Genomic DNA, 22,210 nt, shown 5'->3' on the forward strand with positions numbered 1-22,210 from the left:
TTTGATTATAAATAATTTTCTGGACCAGGGCATTGCACGGCGCAAACTCGAGGCGTCAACTTTAAATAGCTAAAAAGCCTCCATTTTGTTTTTTTTTTTACTTAAAAACAAATTGTATCAATACTTCATAATGTCAATAATATCATATTCTTTTCCAAATTTCAATAAATGCTTGCGGTTTTCCAAACAAAATTATTAAAAAAACTGTCGTCCAGAGGGGTTCCCTCCCTTAAAACAATACGATTTCATCTTAAAGTAAGTGGAATCCGCTTAAATTAAAGGTGAACTTCATTTTCATTTTAATATAAATCTTCATCTTAAAAAAAAAAACGACAAAAGATTTCAGCTTTAGTTGCAGTTTATCATACTTTTTTCCAACAGTTTGATAAGCTGATGGTAATGCACTTGTAATTGTAACCCATCAGTTGTACGGATGCCATTTTTTTAATTAAAATATTTCCACATAAAAATAAGATAATTTTCAGCTTAAATTAAGTGGATTTCTTTTAAATTTGCACATTCAAGAAAGTAGATTTTTCCACTTAATTGAACACGGATGTCATCTTGGCAAAAAACCATGCAGAATTCCGCTTAAAATAATATGGAATCCGTTTGTTTTTAGGTGGTCTTTTTTCTTCGTGTATGAATTATTTGTAGTTTTTTGTGTTAATCCATTGCATTTACAAATATTAACACTTATTAAGAGCTTCACTCAAAAGAACTCCCATTTTTCCCAAGGCAATTAGTTCTTTGCATTGCATTTATTAGTTATGCAAAGTGTATAAACGGCATTTATGAATTCAACCTTGATATTGTTTTTAAAAATTTAATTTTGTATTGAAGAAACCAGTCGCAGCTCAGTTATGAATTCGTGATTATTGTAAATTAACCATTGGTATGTGTTTTTTTCTTATTTTAGCTTAAGAACATTATTTACTTCACATTAAATAAGATTTGTTTTTAATTATTTTTTTGTACAATTTCTTATTCAGATTATTATTTATCTACCAACATTAAAAATTTCATTAAAAAAAAAACTTATAATGTAGTTTATAATTTTTGTTATAATTACAAATATAATTAGTGGGCCTGAAAAATATTAAAACAACTTATTCAAAACAAAACCTGATTTTATTTTTTCAAAACTAATTATCATAATACAGGTTTTGTATATTTTTTTTTTTAAAGGTCATTCATAATCACAAAACTCCACGCCGAATGACGGTTAAATAATTATGATGGCAATCACATCAGCATACAAAATTTCAATAAAATTAAAAACTCCAACACAGAACTAGATATGTGAAAGAAATGTCGAACAAGTTGCTAAGCTATAGAGTCTAAAAGAAGCATCAACTAACCCAAGGTCGATTGAATAATATTTGTTTGTTTATTATTATTATTTTTTTTTTTAATTTTTGGAATCCAAAATGTTCGAATTAATTAGCACAGTTTATATAATTATTTTTTGTATTAAAAGTCATTTCACTTTCTATATAAACCTGGTACCGTTAATGTGATGGTTTTTCAACTTGTTTATTTTTAGTTGCTCCATAGGAAACCACAAACCGGGTAACAATTGAAGGGCAATTTAGATTAGATATAGTGATTTGATTTGACATCTTGTTGTAGAGAAGACACTACAGGCCACCTTTCACAACCAGGAAATACCTAGTAGATAAATTCACATTAAAATGAACTTAAACAATGGAAAAGCTTTTGGCAAGACTTTGAATTTGTGTTATGAGTTTTAAGAAGGTGAATGGAAATAATTTGTCAGGCAACTTGGTTTTACAATAAACATTTTAAGGTATAATAATTTGGATCGTGAGTTATAAATAAACACAATATAAGTTCAGAGTGTCAACGTCGTGTATATTGTGATAGGTATAAATGGGCCCGATTCACTTATAATCTTGCGTATAGGTTAGCTTCCTTATATGTTTTGATTTTGTAATGACATTGTCTAAGAAACAATTTTTAAAGCCGAAAATTCCCCAGAGATCTGAAATTAAAAAATGCAGCTAAAACCACCTAAAATTAAGCGGATATCTGCATTTTTTCGTCTCAAATTAAGCGGAAATCTTCTTAATTTAATTTTCTTTTTTTTACGATATTAAAAAAATTTTCATCTTAAATTTAGAGGATTTCGGCTTAATTTAAGACGAAAGTCATCCAAAAAACCATACAGAATTCCGCTCAATTTAGGTGGCCTATTTTTCCGTGTAAAACAAAAATATCAAACAAAAAATAAAACAAAATAGTACAGGTAAAATAGGCATTAAAAAAAAATTGTAACACGCAAAGAGTGTTTTTTTAATGGGTTAAGTTGTTCACACACAACTTAAGGAAGGTATCGTAACAGCTGACTTAAATTTTATTAATTTTTAAAACTTGGTCTAAATGTTTTGGTTGGTATAAGAAATTCATTAAATATATGTTCTCTTTCCCATGGTAATTAGGAATAATGTAAGTCTATAAATTTTTTTTATGTGAAAGGGTGTTTTTTTTTTTAAGTAGAGAAAATATGGGTATATTTGAAAAAAATGTGTATTACTAGAGTAATATTAGTGGTACCCTATTGAAATTTAGCAATTATGTTACTTTTAAGATAAGAAACAATAATCTAAAGTGTCTATAAAAATATCATGGTTAAAAGGGTGTTTTTTTTTTTGAGTGAAAACAAAAATTATGGGTCACCCTAATGAAATTTGGTAAAAACATTGATTTTGGGATAGAAAGCAAGAATAAAGAGTTTTCATAAAAAAAATTTGGTGAAAGGGTGTTTTTTTTTTCAAAGAGACAGTAAAATCTGTAATTGGTCCCAAAAAGCCAAAAGCAAATTTTTTGCCAAGTTTCATGAGTGTAACAATTTTTTTTTAATTTCTTGATTTTATGTACTATTTTACCTGGACTAAAATTCTTCAAATAGCTTGATTGTAAAATGCAAAAACCTCGATAGATAGATAATTTTTTTTTAGGACGGAAGTTGTAAAAAAAATGTTGAAAGTTTTATAAATTTAACATCGATTCATTTCAACAGAATTTGTTTACTAAATAATTATAAACGGTTATACATAGCTAGTAACATTACAAATAATTATTATTTTTCTAATTACTTTAATATTCTAAATTAAAACTTCTACCCCTAACATTCACATTTATAATATTGCCACTTTATTAAATGTTAAGTTATTCAATTTTAAAGGTGATGGCTGATGAGTAGATGTGTACCAGGTACAAATACTAGTCTATATTTATATAGCAACAAAAAAAAAAACATATTATTCGAACGTGTTTTGCAAAAGTTAAACCATCAATCAATGACTTTGTTGGCATTTTCTGCTATTGTGGAGGTGGCTTTGGTACTATTAACAATTTTGTGCACTTAGTATTCAAAATAGTACATAAATGCAGATTCGGTTGTTGCATTTTGGTATTCAATATTCAAATTAAAAGAGAAGAAGATGATGAAAAAAAAAATAAAAAACAAATAACAATCTCTTCTTCACGGAAAGTTTATTTTTGTATCTCATCTTTATAACAATGGAAAAATTTGCATAAAACTTGATTTTTTTTTTTTTTTTAGATTTTATTTTTCAGACAGGAAAATCAACGAATCATAAAAGGTCAGACAATAGGTAATAAATGTTTTGTGAAAATTCCATTTTTTTTGTGTACAGTTGTAAAAAAAAATTTGATAATTGGATGCATAAAAAAAATTAAAATAACCAAAAAAAACTTTCTGGTTAATAATTTTGAAAACAAAAGAGGTGCCAATATTTAAGACTTTATTTCTTTATTTTTTTTTTTAACAAAATCTAATTTAAATAATATATCACTTTTTCAAGTGAAATCTGTAATAGATTACAATCTTTTTCATATAAATTCAAATGACAGTTTTTAGAAAATAAAATTCAATCCTCGTCGAAAAGTGCAAATAAAATACATCTTTTAAGCTAAAATCACCACAAAACATTCATTTCAATTTCTTAGAAAAAAAAAACTTGGCAAAATCTATTTTCCATCTAACACCTGTTCCGAATTCTAAATTAATTTCAAACCACACACAAAATTGTTAAAAATTTTCCGGTAAGCGTTTTGCCAAAACAAAACATTTTTGAAAAAAAAAAAAAAAAAAAATTCGACAACAAAAAAATTGAAGTGCACATCGCACGTTTATTTCTTGAAGTGAGATATCATAGCTCGCTAAGTGTTTTATTAGTCAACCATAAGAAATATGTGATGAGTTTTGCAATTTTAAACCTAAATCGACTTGGCTGAGTGACTCGATGCAAAGCCCAAATCCATCAAGCTCATAAATCGAGAGCCCGTGAAAACGAAAGTTCATCCATCCGTTCGAGTGTAACCGATCACTGATCGATATATTCAAGCAACGCACGTTGAGGAAATAACAACAACAACAATAACAAAATACCTATATACTTCAAAACGTAATTAGATACTTTTGTAGATCACACAATGATTTTGTGTCGGCATTTATTATGGATGGATTTGGTATATTATTGCTGATTTGAATGTGACTTGTGATTGTGATTGATGTGGTAATATACGGATTCGTTATACTTTTTTGTTGTTGTTGTCTCTGTCTCCTTTTTTTATTATCTAATTTTGAATTCCGCATTGATATCTGCTATATAAATGATTCGAATGTCTGGTCAAGTGCAAAGTAAAAAAAAAAAAAAATAAAATTACAAAATCAAACCGCACACACACATTTTGTTACTTAAACTGATACATGTCATTAATACTCTTTGGAGTTACTTTATTTTCTTTCTTTGATTTGGGAGAACTTATGTCTAATGAATGGATAAGCTTTAGCTTTAGGGCTCCATCAAAATTTGATTGATCTTAGAAAGAAAAAAAAAATATTAAGATCAAAGTTGTAGAAAAATGAGTTTCAAAAGTGTGCGTGTTTTGTATCCTTTTCATCTAATTATTGTGTAATGCGATTTTTCATTGTTTAAAGTTAAAAAGAGAATAAAACATCGACTTATTTTAGAATTGATCAAAGAATTAACACTTTTGGACAAAGATTAGTTTCTGAAATGTAAGGAAGCTTCTTCGCAGTGACAGATTTATTGTTTTGAAAAAGAAGTTTTATTGAACATTATAGGTTCGGGTATATATGAAAGTCCGCTTCTCATAAAATTCTAACAACTAATCTACTTTTTTACGGAAAGGGAGTAAGTATCATCAAAACAAGGGTTATGATCACAGTAGGCCACGTAGCAATTTTATTATTTTTTATTTTGTAATGACGAAAAGGACGAGTCAAATGCCGCTTATAACAGCACACTACACAAGCACATCATAATAGTTATGGGAGATTTGAAAAACCAATTTTCTTAAAGTTCCTCCGTTTTTTTTCCGGCTTCATCTATTAATTCTTAAAAATTCTTTTTTTTTTGAAAACTTTGAGGAAAAAGAATAAATTAGTTGTTAATTGCCTTGTTTTTTAGATTTTTAATCAATTGACTAAAATTTCAAAAGCAGTTATTACTAAAGTCAAAATGAAATTATAATTTCCTTTTAATAGCTGATTTTAGCATCCAAAAATTTATGTGAAAATGATAGGTTACTGTCTTCCCATTTTTTATGAAAAAGTATGCATACTTGGGTTAATGTTTTTAAATACAAACAAACCCTTTCAACTGTGTATATTCCACGTTAAATCATGGTGATAAAAAAGATTTCCGTCATGTTCTTCGGACAACGAACAATCAAGGGCTTTTTTTCTGATGTTGTCAAACTGCTTAAGCAGTAAAAAAAACACAACACAACACAACAATACAAAGCAAAAAAAAAATGGAATCAAACTTTGCGTTCTCTAAAAACGATAATTGATCAGGATGTAATTGACATACATGAATGTTAATAGTAACATTAAAAAGCTTGAAACAAAAACTAAGAACTTAAAAAATACGTTCACTTTATAAAGTCCCAATCACATATATGAAGTATGTTAGGAAAATAATCATTTTTATCAACAACAAAACTTACTTCCATGGGTTTTTTGGTTCTTCTCTTAACGAAATTGAAACGGGACCACACTGTAGGCACCAGCTTTCCAATACAAAAAAAAATTATCAAAATAGGTTCACTTAGTCTAAAGCTATGAGGTAACAAACATATAAAAAAAAATTTTGGAAGTCGTTAAAAATAAAGAAATTAAAACAGAGAGTATCTGGAAAATTCAACATTAAAAAAAAAATAAAATGCACGACTGGGGCCGCACGTACTTGCTCTTGCAGTTCAAAGCACTTTTATGTTAGCTTACTTGTAGATTATAAGAGCTGCCTCTATATAAATTTTTAAGAAATTTGGTTAATGTAAGGGAAGCGCCAAAGGGTGGCCAAATGTTAGTTAAATAATTTTTTTTTTATTTGATTTGACTTTTTTGAGGAAAACTAAAAATGCAGTTTTACTTTGAATATTACGTATGCAAAATTTTATCAAAATCATTAGAGCCATTTTTGACAAAATTGGGATAGGTAACTCCATAATGATGTACGGGAAGAGCCGACATCCGCGATTTAAAAAAATGTAAAGACCATATTTCCACTATCCGTATTTTTTGAGAAAAACTAAAAACGCAGTTATGTTAAAACTATGTACAGTATTACGTGTGTTAAATTTAATCAAAATCGTTAGAGCCGTTTTCGAGAAAATTGCAATAACTCGAAAATTTTGTATGGGAGGTATACGTTCTAAGAGAGATATTAAAAAAACCATCCATACCAAATTTCAAGAAAATCCGTCCACCCGTTTAGGCTGTATCTACTTGTACAGATGGACGCACGGACGCACCGACGCACAGACCGACGGACGTCATGACGAAACCCACTTTTTTGGACTTCTCCATCATCGTAATGTTAGTTTTGATTAAAACCTCGAAATTTTTTTTTTGACACGAAACCAATACTTGCCTTATAGAGCAAGTAAAAAATGAAGTGGAATTTGTTGACAGATAGTGCATTTTTATCTTTTTACCAATAATTCAAAGAAAAGCTTTAAAATGAGACCATGAGACTTTGAAGAAAAAATATTTTATGCATTGCAATTTTTGTTTTCAAAATACCTAAATATGTAATTTATTTGATTCACTTTTTGGTCCTAAAAATCTTTGAAAAAAAGTATATTTTGTTTTCAACAACTTCTGATTTAAATGGATTTTTCAACGATTTTTGAGCCGAAGCCAATTTGTAGCACAAAAAATATTAAGACTTTAGCTAGAACTACACTGAAACACAAAAGCAAAAGTACAAAATGGCTAAAAAAAATTACATATATTGATTGTTAAAAATTAAAATTATTTGAATATTTTTTTTGTATTTTTTTCCGATTTGAGTTTTGATTTAGTTTTAGCTTTAAACAGCAAGTAAAATATTTAATTTAACACAAATTGCTTTTGAAAAAAGAACTTAATTTTCCAAGTATGAGCCAAAAACCAGAAATGAACACTTGTTTTCGGATTTTTCTTGATTACTTTAAATTCGTAATCTGCATTTCAAAAAACATGAAATAAGTAAAAATACAGAAAAATTATACTAGAACAGTCCATTAAAACAAAAATGTATGGGTTTTTTGATACTGTTAAAAATTTTAATTTCCTATCTTGAAAAAGAAATGCGAATGTTTTCAAAACGTAGCGGTTCTCTTTTCACCTTAAAAACACTATTATAATTTAAACTTCTTTTTAGTTAAAGTAGAGAAGAATTTCTTTCTAAAAGTAGCATAAAAGATTTGCTCTAATTTTATTTGACTTTTGAGAATTTATATCATTACAAAATGATTATTAAAAAAAAAGATACCGAGTACAAATATTTTTATTGAAATTCTTTTGAAAACCAAAACTGGTATACTAGCTTAATTGTCGATAAAGTTCATATAACATTCACCCATTCAAATACCCGACAAGTTTAAATTTCTATTAAACATCATCTTTCAACTTCTGTCACATAATACCACGCCCGTTTAAATATGTCAAATATTTGCATTTTCAAATCAATTCATTTGCCTCATCTATTATTACATCCAGTTAGTATATCGATTGCACTAAAATTACAAAATCAAATAAAAATTTTTGTTTACAAAATTTTGCGAAATATCTTATTCAAAACTGTCTGCAAATATTATCACACCTTAAAAATCAACAACTATAAAAGCTTCCATCATTTATTTTGTGTATTATAAAATTAATATCTCAACAAAATGTCAATCTTATTATAAGATATGCGCTAAATTCATTCAAAAAAATATAAAACACATAAAAACATAAAACTGAAAGTAAAAAAAAAAACCTGCTGTTTCAAAGCCTTGCAACATTTGCCATGCCATTCCACACACTATCACAATCTCAACTAAAAACTTAACACAAAAACAACAACAGGTATTTCCAACCAGTGGATGAAGAAAAAAAAATTAAAATAAATCAAATAACTAAATTTACGAAACCTTATCATTTTTAGTTGCCTGTGTTTTTTTGTTGTTGTTTTTTTTTTGTGTGTTGCCGCAAAGATAATTTTTAACTGAGTGGAACGTTACTGAATTAAATAATACATTTTAGTTATGTTTTCAACGCGTATTTTATGGGCGAAACACCATTACTTCTTTTTTTTCTACATTTTAATGATCTCAACACCTGTCTTTGGGTTTTTTAAAAAATATAAAATGTTAAGGTTAAGTAAGAAAAAATTGTACGTTATAGCGTTACGTTGACATAACTCCAATCAATCATAAATCATGCCTCAGGCGAATTTCCATTACATTCTCTCAACTTCAACTTGAATATAATTGAGTATTCATGTTATTTAAAATTAAGCACATAATTAATTAAAAAATAAAAAATATGGAAAAGTTCAAGAAAATCTTACCTTCAAACGAAAAATGAAAAGTTTGAAAAAATTTATCCAAATTTGTGCGAAGTTTTTCCACACTCGGCGATGACGCTAGTTTCCAGTAATTTGAATTTGCCACGAAACTGTATTTTAAATTTTGTATAAATATTTTTAATTTATTTTTGTTGTGTTTTAATTTAAATTTAAAAGTAATTTATTTATTTATTTTTTATTCACTATTATGGAAGAAAATGGAAGGAAAAAATCTACACTTTAACACAAACAATCACTTTAATAAAATGCAGGAATGGACAAAGATGGTTGTTTTTCTTTTTTTTTTCTTTAATTTTTTTTTAAACAATATGACGATGATAAAAAGCCAGAGAGATGATGAAAATAAAGAGGAAAATCAGAAAAAGAAAAAAAAAATCAGGAAAAACAAAGAAGAAAATAAAAGAAAATTTGCAGCAAAAAGAAGAAGTATAGTAAAAAAAAATGAAATAGAAAATTTAAGTAAATGAAAAACTCAGCCACTCAACTATGAACAATTTTTAAAAAGAGTACAAAAGGAAAACAGAAGAAAAAAAAATTATAACGATCGCGAGGAAAAAGTAGTTTTTTTTTTTTTTTGTATTTCGTCAGATTTTCGCGAAAGAAAAAACAATTTTCACCAACAAAAAAATAAAAGAAAATCCAAGGTTGAACCGATTTTTGTCAAATTTTATTACAAAAAATAAATCCCGAGGGTATGGATCAATGAAATGGAAAATAAATTTACAAGAAAAAGCCAAAAAAAAAAAAAAAAAATATAATAATTATTTTATCTATATATTCCGATCGATTTACCAAGAAGTGCTTTTTTAAACCAAACGCCGATCACTTTGCTGCCTATTTGCAGACTGAAGTTGAGCTGCAGACTTATGGGCAGTGGGAGATATAAAAGTCAGGCACAGGTAACTGCTGCTGCTGTTGCCGTTGTCTTGGATAAAAGATATTATTATTTTTTTTTCTTTTCTTAGGCTTGTCTGGTTGTCTGTCTGTTTATTAGTATTTGTAATTGAGTTAGTGTGTGTGTATACTCTACACATTTTGATCGCGAATTCAAGTAAAAATACAAAAAAGCTATGATGGGGATCATGGTGATGGTAATATAGGGGGTGGTGGTGGTGTTGTGGCGGCATTGGCGCTTTACTGTTAAATGCTAAACATAAGTCGTCTCATGGAAATGGCATGGCCGATGTTTTTTTTTTGTATGTAGGTAAAGTTATAAAGGTATAAGGAGAAGTATAAGACCAACTTGATTTAACTCGACGACGACGAAATGATCATGATCCGAATGCATGTAGAGTTTTCAAAGTTAGCAGTAGCAGCAGAAAAAAAACAGCTAACAGGTAATATACCACGATGACTCTCCTGATATTTTGTTGGTGATAAATGGTATATAGTTGCTAGACGCACGTAAACCACACTCTCGCATGTGGTGTAAGATATTTTGTCTCTGATTGAGCTTAAAAAACTGGTTACAAATGATAATGTGGTTGAAATATATATATTTTTTTTTATTTCATTTTATTTTATTATTGTTTCTATTGTTGCATTTTGCCGAAAAAAAGCTCATTGATGGTGTTGTTATGGAAAGAAAAAAAATTATATTACCTATTGAAAAAATCTATAGAATTGCTAACCTACATTTTTTGCAGGACTTTAGAGTTAGGTATACAAATATAACTGTAATTGAAGCAAAATATTATTTTCTCACAGAATTGTCTTAATAAGTTCGGATTATAAACTTATAATCCAGTGAAATAAGGGTTTAACCTCGGAATGAATGTTAGCAGAAATTTTTTTTGCTCAATATCTTCCTTTTGCCATTCTATAACATATCTCAAAAGTCTAGAAAAATCTCATGTCCGCTTGTCGCGATTTCAAGGTCAAATCGCGAAATGGAGATTTTCAAAATTAGCAAAAATAGGCTATGGTATTATATACACATATGATACATGATTTCAAGGTATTTTTTAATGCTGATTCCAAAAAATCTAAAATCAAGACAATCTGACGTCTCTGGAAAAAGTTATACCTGTTTTTCATCTGTCAACTCATATTATTATAACAGTTGCAAACTTACTGCCAAAAACCCTTAAAAGTTATGGTAGATGAACCAAATTTTGCATAAAGATTTAAGAATCCATCATTATTAAAAATCAAAACAATCCATTACAAAAAATATATATACCTACGAAATATTGGTATTTTTTGATGGAGGGGCAAATTTTAGGATATGCACTAAAGAAGATTCTTGTTCATCTTAGGAATAAGTGCAAATAGGTTAATTTTTTCATTTTAATCTTTGTTTGGATATTCTTTAACTACCCTCAAAAATCTAAAAAAATCTCATGTCCGAAAGTTCTAATTTTGGAGGTTAGGTGCAGACTTAAAAAAATTAGCAAGAAAAGTTTAAATTTGTATATGTATACCGACATAAGTGACATGATTTAAGGGTATTTTTTAACACTTATTTCAAAAAAACTCACAATTAGCCAACCTGACCATCCCTGAAAAGTAATGCACCTTATTCATGTTGATCTGACACAAATATCTGAAGTGTTGTTTTTCAATTTTTTAAAATCTGCACCTTATCTTCAAATCAAGAAAATTAGCACTTGCGGACATGAGATGTTTTTAGATTTTTGACATAAGATATAGAATATCCAAACAAAGTTAGAAACAAAAAAATTAGCCTATTAGCACTATTCCATGATTGTACCAGGATGTTTTTTAGTGCATATCCCAAAATTTCCCCTTTTTTTCAAAAAATACCAATTTTTCATATATATGAATGTTTTTTTCATTGCATTTTTTTGATTCCTTATAATAATGGATATGAAAACCTTCATGCAAAATTTGGTTCATCTACCATAACTTTTAAGGGTTTTTCGGCTGTAAGTTTGCAACTGTTATAATAATATGAGTTGACAGATGAAAAACAGGTATAACTTTTTCCAGAGACGTCAGATTGTCTTGATTTTAGATTTCTTGGAATCAGCATTAAAAAATACCTTGAAATCATGTATCATATGTGTATATAATATCATAGCCTATTTTTGCTAATTTTGAAAATCTCCATTTTGCGATTTGACCTTGAAATCGCGACAAGCGGACATGAGATTTTTTTAGACTTTTGAGATTTGCTATAGAATGGCAAAAGGAAGATATTGAGCAAAAACAATTTCTACTAACATTCATTCCGAGATTTACCCCTTTTTTCTCCTTATTTGACTGTATTATTACAAAACTATATTTAAAGGAAATTGTCATAAAAGAGTTCGAACATCAACTCTTTTGTTTAAGTCGAACATAATCATGTTTTTTTTATAAATTCAAATTTAAATTGGAAAATATGTTTGAAAAACATTTTTTGGAAAATATTTGATCAAAAAACGACTTTATGATTTATTCAGTTTATGCTATTTTAGACGTTAGGTGAAGTTATTGCTATTATTCTTTTTAAATGTCAACGATGTTTTTTATTCACATTTATTAACCAAATAAAAAGCATCATTTATTTTAAATTAATTTTGAAGTGTATTTTATTTTTTTCTAACAAGAAATCAGTGCAAGACTGAGACGAATAGAAAAAGACCTTGAGTTTTTTTTTTTTGTTCTTAACTATTAGTTTAAGCACTCAATATTAACTTTTAAATTTAAATAATCGCTTTTTATTTATAAAATAAAATTGTTATTAGTTGCATTTAAGAGCTTAATATTGAAAACTTGAAACTTTAAATTTTTAAAGTACTCACTACCTTATCTTCTTAAAACTAAAGTAATAACTATTAAAGTAGTTCTAAGCCTTTTAACAGAAAGTCAATTCGTTCAAGAAGTTATTGTGATGTTGGGTAATTTTTTAAGGGCAGATAAATGTTGTTATAAGTTTATTTTTCCTTGCTTCACAAATACAGATATAATGAGAAGTTTCAATTAAAGCAGTTTAGTGTATGTTCGAATTTATTAATTTCATTCAAGAGATGCTAAAGCTGTTGCTAAAAATTATTTGCAATCTTTTACTCCATGTTATTTTAATCATGTTTCAAAAACTAATTCCAAATTTTAGTTGAAAAAAGTTAAAAAAAACTTTCGCTATTTATAATAAAAATATAATAAAATATTTATCTAAATGCTCCAAATAGTTTTAAAAGTCTATAAATTATGTGAAGCATTTTTCGAAGGGACATTTTCTTTTCAAAAAGACTACTTTAAAATTAGTGTTGGCATTTTTACTTGAATTTTTGTAATTTCATGCTTTGGGAGCAACAACTTTAATATAGAACCGACAGCAAAGAAAACGTGAAAGGAAAGATGAAATTATTGAATTAAATAGAAATCTTGCACTTTTTTTTCTTTTAAAATACTGTAGATACTGATTTCGTGGCATATGTTAAATTGATTTATTTTTATATCAAAAAAAGTGTTTTGAAGTTAAGATTGAAAAACATATATTATCTTTCTATTCCTTGTAACTATTGCCCTGCAATATGCATGAAAAAAAAAAGACCTTAGGTTTCCTTACACCAATACTTGTTTCGCGTCCTTGATCCCAAGATATTTGCTTCCCAATAAAAAAGAAAAAAAAAAAAATGATTCAATTGCAAATAAATTCGAAACCATGCCTTTAGGATCTTTTGAGTTTCATTTATAGAACTTAAAAAGACCTTTCTCTTGATATCTCAGTCGATGGATTTGGGAAAAAAAATTTTAAATGGATTTTTTCTGAGAAGGGGTTAAGCTTGGATTTTTTTTTCGAAAAGCCAAAAAATAGATTTGTAATTTTTGTAATCAAATGTAAAGGTCTGTTCAGTATGAGCTCATATATTTTTATAAAGATAACTACTTACGAATGTAAAACAAAATATTTTGATTTGAAAATAGCTACTTTGCTACCTTTTGTAATGTCTCAATCGATGGATTATAAAAACATGCAATAATATTAAATTAAAATTTTCACCAAAGTATATATTTTGGTTCAACAAAAACTACATCGACCAAAACACGAAAAACGAAACCACTAAGAAAAAAAAATGTAGGTATTTAAAATTTGTCTGCCTTATGATTGTTTTTAGGTTTTACACATTCAAACAAGAGTGAAAAAATGGTTTTTGCTTCGAGATTAAGAAGTATTTCTTTCATTCTTCAGAACAACAGTACAACACAAAACAAAATATTAATTATATATGTATTTGAGGCTATGAGAACAGTACTGGCGTAACCCACTTTTTTCAAAAAGGAGTTTTTCATAAAAATGGGTATCTAATTTAATACAAAAATAGGTTAATGCATCTAGCTACACTCAAAACTAGATGGCATTCAAAAAAGTGTTGTTTTAAAAAACCCTGTTTCCTAAATCTTTCGTAGATCAAAACTGAATTTTATGACTTACGCCACTTTTGCTCTCATAGCCTCATTTTTCATAATAAAATTAATTTTTTGATTAATTTTGAAGTGAAAACTTCTTTAGTAACGTAGTGATTTGAAACAAGATGAAACGAAAACGCGACACGAACATTCAACTTGTTATAACTTTTTTGTTTTAATAGATAGATAAATGAAATTTGTATTGTAAATAGGTAATTAAATAAACTATAAATGTACAAAATTTCAATTAATTTCATATTCAAAATTCTGAGATAACGGTAAAAAGATGTTCTTTTTCTACACACGTTATATCATTTGATCTAGTGCACATACAAATTTGATTTAACTTTAATACGCATGATAACATAACCTTTCATTTAATATATCACAATTAACTGTACGAGCTCTACAAGTTACACAATCTGTTGACGATGACCAGTGTAGGAAGTACCGTAATCACAGCTTGAAATTTCGACATAGTTGGCTTTAAAAAATTCTTATTTTTTTCTACGCATGGTAGAATTATGATTCATACGTCATATAAAAGGTGAAATAACCTTTAAGATGATATAAAATTTACTATAGGTTGTCATTTAAAAAAATATATTTAATGCTGTTATAAGAAAAAAAAGATTGATTTTTTTTTTGCTTTTTTGATGAAAAGTGATTTGGTTTGAAAAAAATAAGCTCTTTTTGTAGATGTTGTATACACATGGACGATATATATATTTTCAGCTGAAACAATAAGCTTTCAGATGACATAAAATTAATATAGGTTGTCATATAAAAAACATGTATTTAAAGGAGATAGAATACAAAATAGGTAGATTTTTCTTTTTTATTTGCAAGAAATTTTTTTTTTTAAGGTTTCACTTCTACCACGTGTGAATTGCACACATGACTTTTTTTTAAGTTAAATTCCATTTTGATGTAATGTAGATAATAGTCCCAGAACCCAAAAAGTTTTTTCTCTTATTTTCTTCAAGAAGTTTAAAAAACCAGCTGCAAAAAATAGTTAAGTTTTATTTAGTTTGTTTTTTCAACGCGGAAAAATTTGTTTGCGCAAATTGCCTCAAGATACATATTTAAAAAATCTAATTTTTCTCTTACATATATAATTTTTGAACTTTACGAAACCTTATAATCTATTGAGTAGTTGTAAACATATTTCCGATATTTGTCTTACTGTGGTGGATTTACAAATTCAAGGCTACAACATAGGTACATATCTATCTCGGAGATGGTTTAGAATTTTGAAGAGATTTTAAACAAACTTGGAAGTTTTTTTTTTATATGACAAAACATATTCAAATTATGTTATAAGCTTTAAAAGAACATGGGGCTACAAAGGGTTAATATTATTTCATGTTTGCTTCAAAACAACAATTTAACGGCCATTTTTTTGTTTTTTCAAAATTTATACTAATTTTAAATCAATTCCATTTAAAATCGCTATATACATATCATTGACATTTTCCATCTTGCAAAGTATACCAATTTCCGATACAATAACAGCCTTCGACAGCATAATTTCTGATCTATAAACCAGTATTCGAAAATAAATTTCCATTAACTCTGCATGATAAATCCATAAATTCATAGGTAAATCCAACTTTAACAGCTTTAAAGAAAAAAATGTACATATTCCGCTCCAATACCTTGAGTTACATTACTCTTTGAATATTATTGTTTCACATTTTTTCAATTAAAAAAAAAAAAAATTAAAACAAAAAAACAAGAAAATAAAGCTTCCCCATATTTGACAGAGTACCATATAGTAGATCACAATATGAATGGGTCACACAATTTTACCTATGTATATTTCTTCGTCGTCGTTTTCATCTTCAGCATCCAAATTCAAATCCATCATTGGTCTACATTTTACTAACTTATATAGAGTTGCAAAGTGCGCGATATGGTTAGAGAGTGAAGAGAAGACCTCAACTTCAAATTTAGTTTCTTGGGCTACTGGATCAAATCACCGAACAAAACATAGAAAAAATAGCAATATTTCCAGTATATTGTGGTTGGTACATTCAAAACAAAGTAACAACCATGGAAATAGCCATGTGATAGCCAACACTACAAATCTTAACTGATTTTATAGAAATAGACAAAAAAACTAACCACAGACAAGCATTGCCGCGCTGCCATTCAGACAGTATGCTCTGAATTCATATGATTTTTCAGAGTTACAGATATACAACTTCAAAGATACAAATAAATGAAACAACAAAAAAAAAAAAATGATAAAAATTCAACTTTCACATTAGTGTGACGCAATAAGCAGTTTTTATTTTTATTTTTTATTTATTTATAACTCGTACTCCATATTTATTTGTTTCTTTTATTTTGTTTTATATTTTTTTATGTTTTTTTTTTTATATTTCTGTTATACATTGCATTTTAGCGGCTTATTGATGCACTAAGAGAATAGTCCAAACAGTAGAGATACTAAATGAATCAAAACGACACGACGTTTAATTAAGGATTTTCACAATGATGCAAATATAAATAAATATATAAAAAACCGAAATCTTACATTAGAATATAATTAAAAATTGCAAAACATCGTTGGCAAGGATATAACACCAAAGTAGTATTTTTTTTTATGAAAATTTATAGGAAAGTTTCTGCTTAAAAAAACCCAAAGCAAAATTGCAATAGAAATTTGATACCTTATAATTAACCCTCTGTCGGCACACAGCTGCGAATTTGGCAGGACAAAAATAAAAGGTGTTCACAAAAAAGTGTCTTTATAAGGGTGAAAATACCCTTTTTGAAATTGTGAATACAATATTTGAATTCCTCGGAAAATTCTATATCAATTTCATATATGATTCTCTATAAATTAGTGAGATAGAAAAAAGTTCTAGCGACATGAAAAAGTATACACCAAATTTGCAAAAAAGAGGTGTGCCTACAGCGGGTTAATTACAGAAGGAACATTTTCAGTAAAATGCTTTTGTGAAAACATGGGTCCCTATGGTGTATGCGTAGCAATTTTTTCTCTATAATAGACAAACTTTTATATGCTTTGTAATTGTAACTTGTTTCGAAACTTTAATCCAAAAATATCTCTGCTTTCGAATGAAAAATAAAATATTTCGATTGCAAATTATTCAACAACCAGAACTTCAACAAACTTTTGGTTTTCAGCTATGAATAGAGCTTCAAGAGATTTTTCTTTTGATGTCCCGCTCGATGGATTTTGAAAACGTCCTTTTTTAAGCAAGGGGTTTACCTTGATTTTTTCTCGAAAATCCGAAAAAAATAAATTTGTAATTTTTTTTACATAACGACCACGAATAATACTCGAAATTGCCGTTCAATGCTGTTTTTGGTACGTCCTTTACTTAAACGGACACTTTGTGGCGGAATAAAAATTAATTTCAGAAATTATAAACTTATTTAATTAAATGGTAATCTTTTTTATAACTCCTATTGGTAAATTTATATTTCTTGCTTGCTTGCTCATACCAGTGAAGAAATTATGAAAAAAAACAACATTTTTAATTATTTTTTGTTTTTTATTTGAACTTTTGAAAACAAAATTTTTATTGCAAACCCCAATTTTTGTAGTTCAAACTCTTTTAAAAACATTCATTTTGTTTAAAAAAGTAAGCTAAAATTTGATCTTTCAAAATCCAAAAAGATGTTAAATTAAATTTTTTCTGCAGAAATTTAAGATAACCTAGTCTCAGATGAAACCCTCGAAATCCATTTGTCAAAATGTTCAAGAAAGTATAATTTTAAATTTTGTCTCCTTTCTAGAAAAATAAGTTCATAGTTTGCAAAACAAAATTTACTGTGCTAAAGTTAATTTTGTAGCTACCATTTTATTTAAATTTAAAATTTAAAAATGGAACCTCCGCAGATTTTTATTTCGAAATCTTAATCTTGAGCTAATTTTTTTTAAACAAAACCTTGAATATTTTTAGATGCCAGCCAAACTCCTATTGTTTTTAATTGTGTTGTCTAACTTAAGACTTATTTTAGTGGAGGGTTCAAAAATTTTAGTAAATTTTTTATATTATTTTTTTTTTTTATTCTGCCACAAAGTTTCTGTGCTTTTGTTTCAATTCGATTTTAAAACACTTAAGAATATTTGACAATGTTTGTGTGTTAACAATATGAATTTTCGTCATCGTAAAACCGTAGAATAAAGTAAGAAGTATTTTAATTTAAGTTATTGTATTTAGAAATCGATAGTAATTATTTGGGAGCTGATCACAATTCTGGGTTCAAAATTCTGCTTTTTTATCGAAAATTCGGTTTTTCAAAATGCTGCTTGTTATCATTTTTGTCTTTAAAAAATTCTGGTTTTCAAAATTTTGCCAGCATATTTTTAATCAAACAAATTCTGCTAATTATGTTTTTTTTTTTTCATATAATATGCGATTACAGTTCATTAATGTAATTCAATTTTAGTATTTTCCTAACTGTTTAGTACTTTCGTAATTGTCGCTAATATTTTTACTTGCGATATAGGTACTATATATCAAGTTATGCATTCGTACAAAAAAAAAAAATTGAGATAACATTTTTCCATGACATTACGATGGTAGACAATGCCAAAAAAGTGGGTCCCGGAATTCCGTCTGTCTGTCAGTCTGTCAGTCTGTCAGTCTGTCAGTCTGTCAGTCTGTCAGTCTGTCAGTCTGTCAGTCTGTCAGTCTGTCAGTCTGTCAGTCTGTCAGTCTGTCAGTCTGTCAGTCTGTCAGTCTGTCAGTCTGTCAGTCTGTCAGTCTGTCAGTCTGTCAGTCTGTCAGTCTGTCAGTCTGTCAGTCTGTCAGTCTGTCAGTCTGTCAGTCTGTCAGTCTGTCAGTCTGTCAGTCTGTCAGTCTGTCAGTCTGTCAGTCTGTCAGTCTGTCAGTCTGTCAGTCTGTCAGTCTGTCAGTCTGTCAGTCTGTCAGTCTGTCAGTCTGTCAGTCTGTCAGTCTGTCAGTCTGTCAGTCTGTCAGTCTGTCAGTCTGTCAGTCTGTCAGTCTGTCAGTCTGTCAGTCTGTCAGTCTGTCAGTCTGTCAGTCTGTCAGTCTGTCAGTCTGTCAGTCTGTCAGTCTGTCAGTCTGTCTGTCTGTCTGTCTGTCTGTCTGTCTGTATAAGGAGCTACAGCCTAAACGGATGGACCGATTAATGTCAAACTTGGTATGTAGCGTTATTCTGCGACTCTCCAGAGGAGTTTTTGGAATTAATTTTTTTGGACCAAAAATAACGGTACTTGTCATATACCGATTTTAGTAAAATTGAAATATCTCGAAAACGGCTCTAACGATTTTGTTTAAAAAATTCAAATGTTAGTTTTAAGCTAAGGTCTATCTTTCAATGAAAAAAATTTTTTTTGAAAATCATTATTAACGGTACCTGCCATAGAACCGTTTTTTTTCAAATCCGATTATCTCCGAAACTGCTTATTCGATTTCAACGAAACTTTTTGTGGAGAAGCATTTATATAATTTTAATATAAGCCAAAAATAAAATTTTCAAAAAAATAATTTTTGGATTTTTAAAAAATTTTGAAATTTTTTTTTTGAAAAATCAAATTTTCGAAAACGGGACATTGAATTTTTTTGAAATTTTGTTTTTAGATGTTGATTACTGATTTCTACAAAATGGCATACCAATTTTATTTTAAAACTTTTTTTCCAAAAAATTATTTATAAAAAATTAGTTTTTTTAAAAAACGGCTCCAACGATTTTGAAAATTTTTTTTCTAAAAATGCGTATTAGTATATCAATTAAAACTGCATACTTGTTTTGGAGGGCAATTTGATTTCAGATTTTATTTAATTTTTTTTTTTAAACGAATTTTATTTAGTTTTTCCAAATTTCTATATAAAAAGTGTTAAAAATTTAAGCAACTTTAACTCTAAGAGCAAGTTCGTGCGACCGAGTCGTGCATTTTATTTATAATGCATTCACTGAATTTTTTATAATTGATATCTATAAACCGTGGAAAACAAAAGAAACTATGTTGTGTGATACAAAATATTCCTTTTCTTATTCAATTTTTTGATAAATTAATACATTTCTAATTTAATTTTTCGAAAATATTTGACATTAAAAAAAATGTCTTTATATTTTTAATTACTTGATTTATCAAACAAACAAAAATTAAGGTTAGGGTCAAAATTCTGCCGGGGTCAAAATTATTTATTAAAATTTTGCTTTCAAAATTCTGCGTTTCATAATTCTGTTTTACAAAATCCTGCCAAAAATTATAAAAGGGTTTGGAAAATGTTGAAAAGCGTGCGCTTTTAAACAGAAACCAGAATTTGTTTAAAGCAGAATATTGAAAAAAATAATTTTGACCCTAATTATTTATATTGAATTAATATAAAGAGTTTAGAGTAAATTTTCACTTACAAACAAAAAAGCAACCTTACATCTTGGACTTAATAACGCATTCGAATTGGTTAAGATCTAAACTTGCATTGATAGATATGTGAAAATATTGTTACTGTTGAAAAAAAAAAAAAAAAAACACAAAAAGAAAATAAAAACAAAAAACGTGTATCTCCGGTAGTAAAATGGAATCTTATAGCTTTGGATCTACTTTATTTATTCACCCTAGAAATAACATACATATAGGATTAAGTATTTTCTTAAAAAATTAAATATAAATGGAGGCCACAGAGTTATCATCAGAGTCTTCATCATCATGTTGACAAGTTGGCAGGGCAGGTATCAACGTCGTCGTCTTCGTCCATGTCTGTTAAAATAGAATTCATATCGCCATAGTAAACAGTATACCATAAAGCACATGCATAAATGAGGATCGCTAGAATGGCAAACTTTATGTAAATCATGGCTATATCACAGATTGGCGAGAAAACGTAGTAACGCAGTTTGGACCTTGAATCTTTGGAAGATGGTTTGGGTACGGTTGGAAGTCCAATATATGGTTGCTCTGGGTAGAAGTAGCAGCTATCAGGGCCAGCCGCATAGTTGTTGCTTCTATAATCATGGCTGACGTGGACGTCCTCCTCATCTTCAAGGTACTCATGGTCACCTTCTTCGGTATCAGAGTCGTAGTCATCGTCGAAGTCATCGTCGAATTCATCGTCGTTATAGAGATCTTCTTCGTCTTCTTCATCAGACCACTCTGGTTCCTCTTCGTCCTCGATTTCTTCATCATCATGTTGATATTGATAAGCATACGAAGCGAATGGATTTGATGCAGGTTTATGGCCAGGAGTTGACATCACGAGGTTGAGTTGAGGTTTTTGTGCTTTTGTTAACCTGATTGACTTTAACTATGAGCGGAGCGTTTCTGTGCTTACGAACGAATTATTTGGTGAAGGTATTTCTTTATATGGAGATGATGATGATAATTGAACATTGATTGAAAATACATATAAATTCGTGTCAAAATGTAAAATAAAATATTTGTTTATTCTCCTGTTTTTCAATTTTATTCAGCCGTGAATTATTATTTTGTTGGAACGCGCAAAAGGTGTTGTGTAATATTTAATCATTTTTCTTCAATGAATTTTAACAGAAGTTTCAGTAGTAGATTTTCATTGCGATCTGGAAAGATTAAAATAAAAAGAATTTTAATTCACTTATACCTATACTTGCTTTAATAATAATTGAAGGTTTTAAAGTTTGGACGATAGAAGCGGGGTATTCGAAGTAGCGCGTCTTAAATTATTGACAAAATATAATTTGGGTACTATTTTTTCATAAAATTTTTGTTAAGGATATTATTCTTGGTGTGATTATGATCATTATACTTATGGATTATGGACAGAAAACATAAACTGAAATAAGACCCTTTGTTAAGCTCGTTTTCAAAAAATTGATTTTTCAAAAAAATGTTTAAAAAAGGCGAATACTTAAAATTTCGAAAATTTAATCATATTACTTAGGCCCAATTTATTGTCTCTCCATTAAACTTAAATCGCCATTAAAAAAGGGAACTTTAAAATTAAAAA

General features: G+C 28.3%; 1 protein-coding gene across 1 annotated transcript in view; it reads right to left on the bottom strand.

Moving 5' to 3' along the window:
- Window positions 1-9,823, bottom strand: part of LOC129909081 (uncharacterized) — a 64,717-nt gene extending 54,894 nt beyond the window's left edge. The window contains exons 1-2 of the mRNA XM_055986033.1: window positions 9,708-9,823; window positions 8,898-9,004 (exon numbers count right to left, since the gene is read on the bottom strand). The gene's annotated coding sequence lies outside the window, so the exon portion shown is untranslated. The remainder of the gene's footprint in view (window positions 1-8,897; window positions 9,005-9,707) is intronic.
- Window positions 9,824-22,210: the final 12,387 nt, after the last annotated feature.

The sequence above is a fragment of the Episyrphus balteatus genome, chromosome 2 (genome assembly GCF_945859705.1).
Source record: "Episyrphus balteatus chromosome 2, idEpiBalt1.1, whole genome shotgun sequence".
In the NCBI taxonomy this organism is placed as follows: Eukaryota; Metazoa; Arthropoda; class Insecta; order Diptera; family Syrphidae; genus Episyrphus; species Episyrphus balteatus.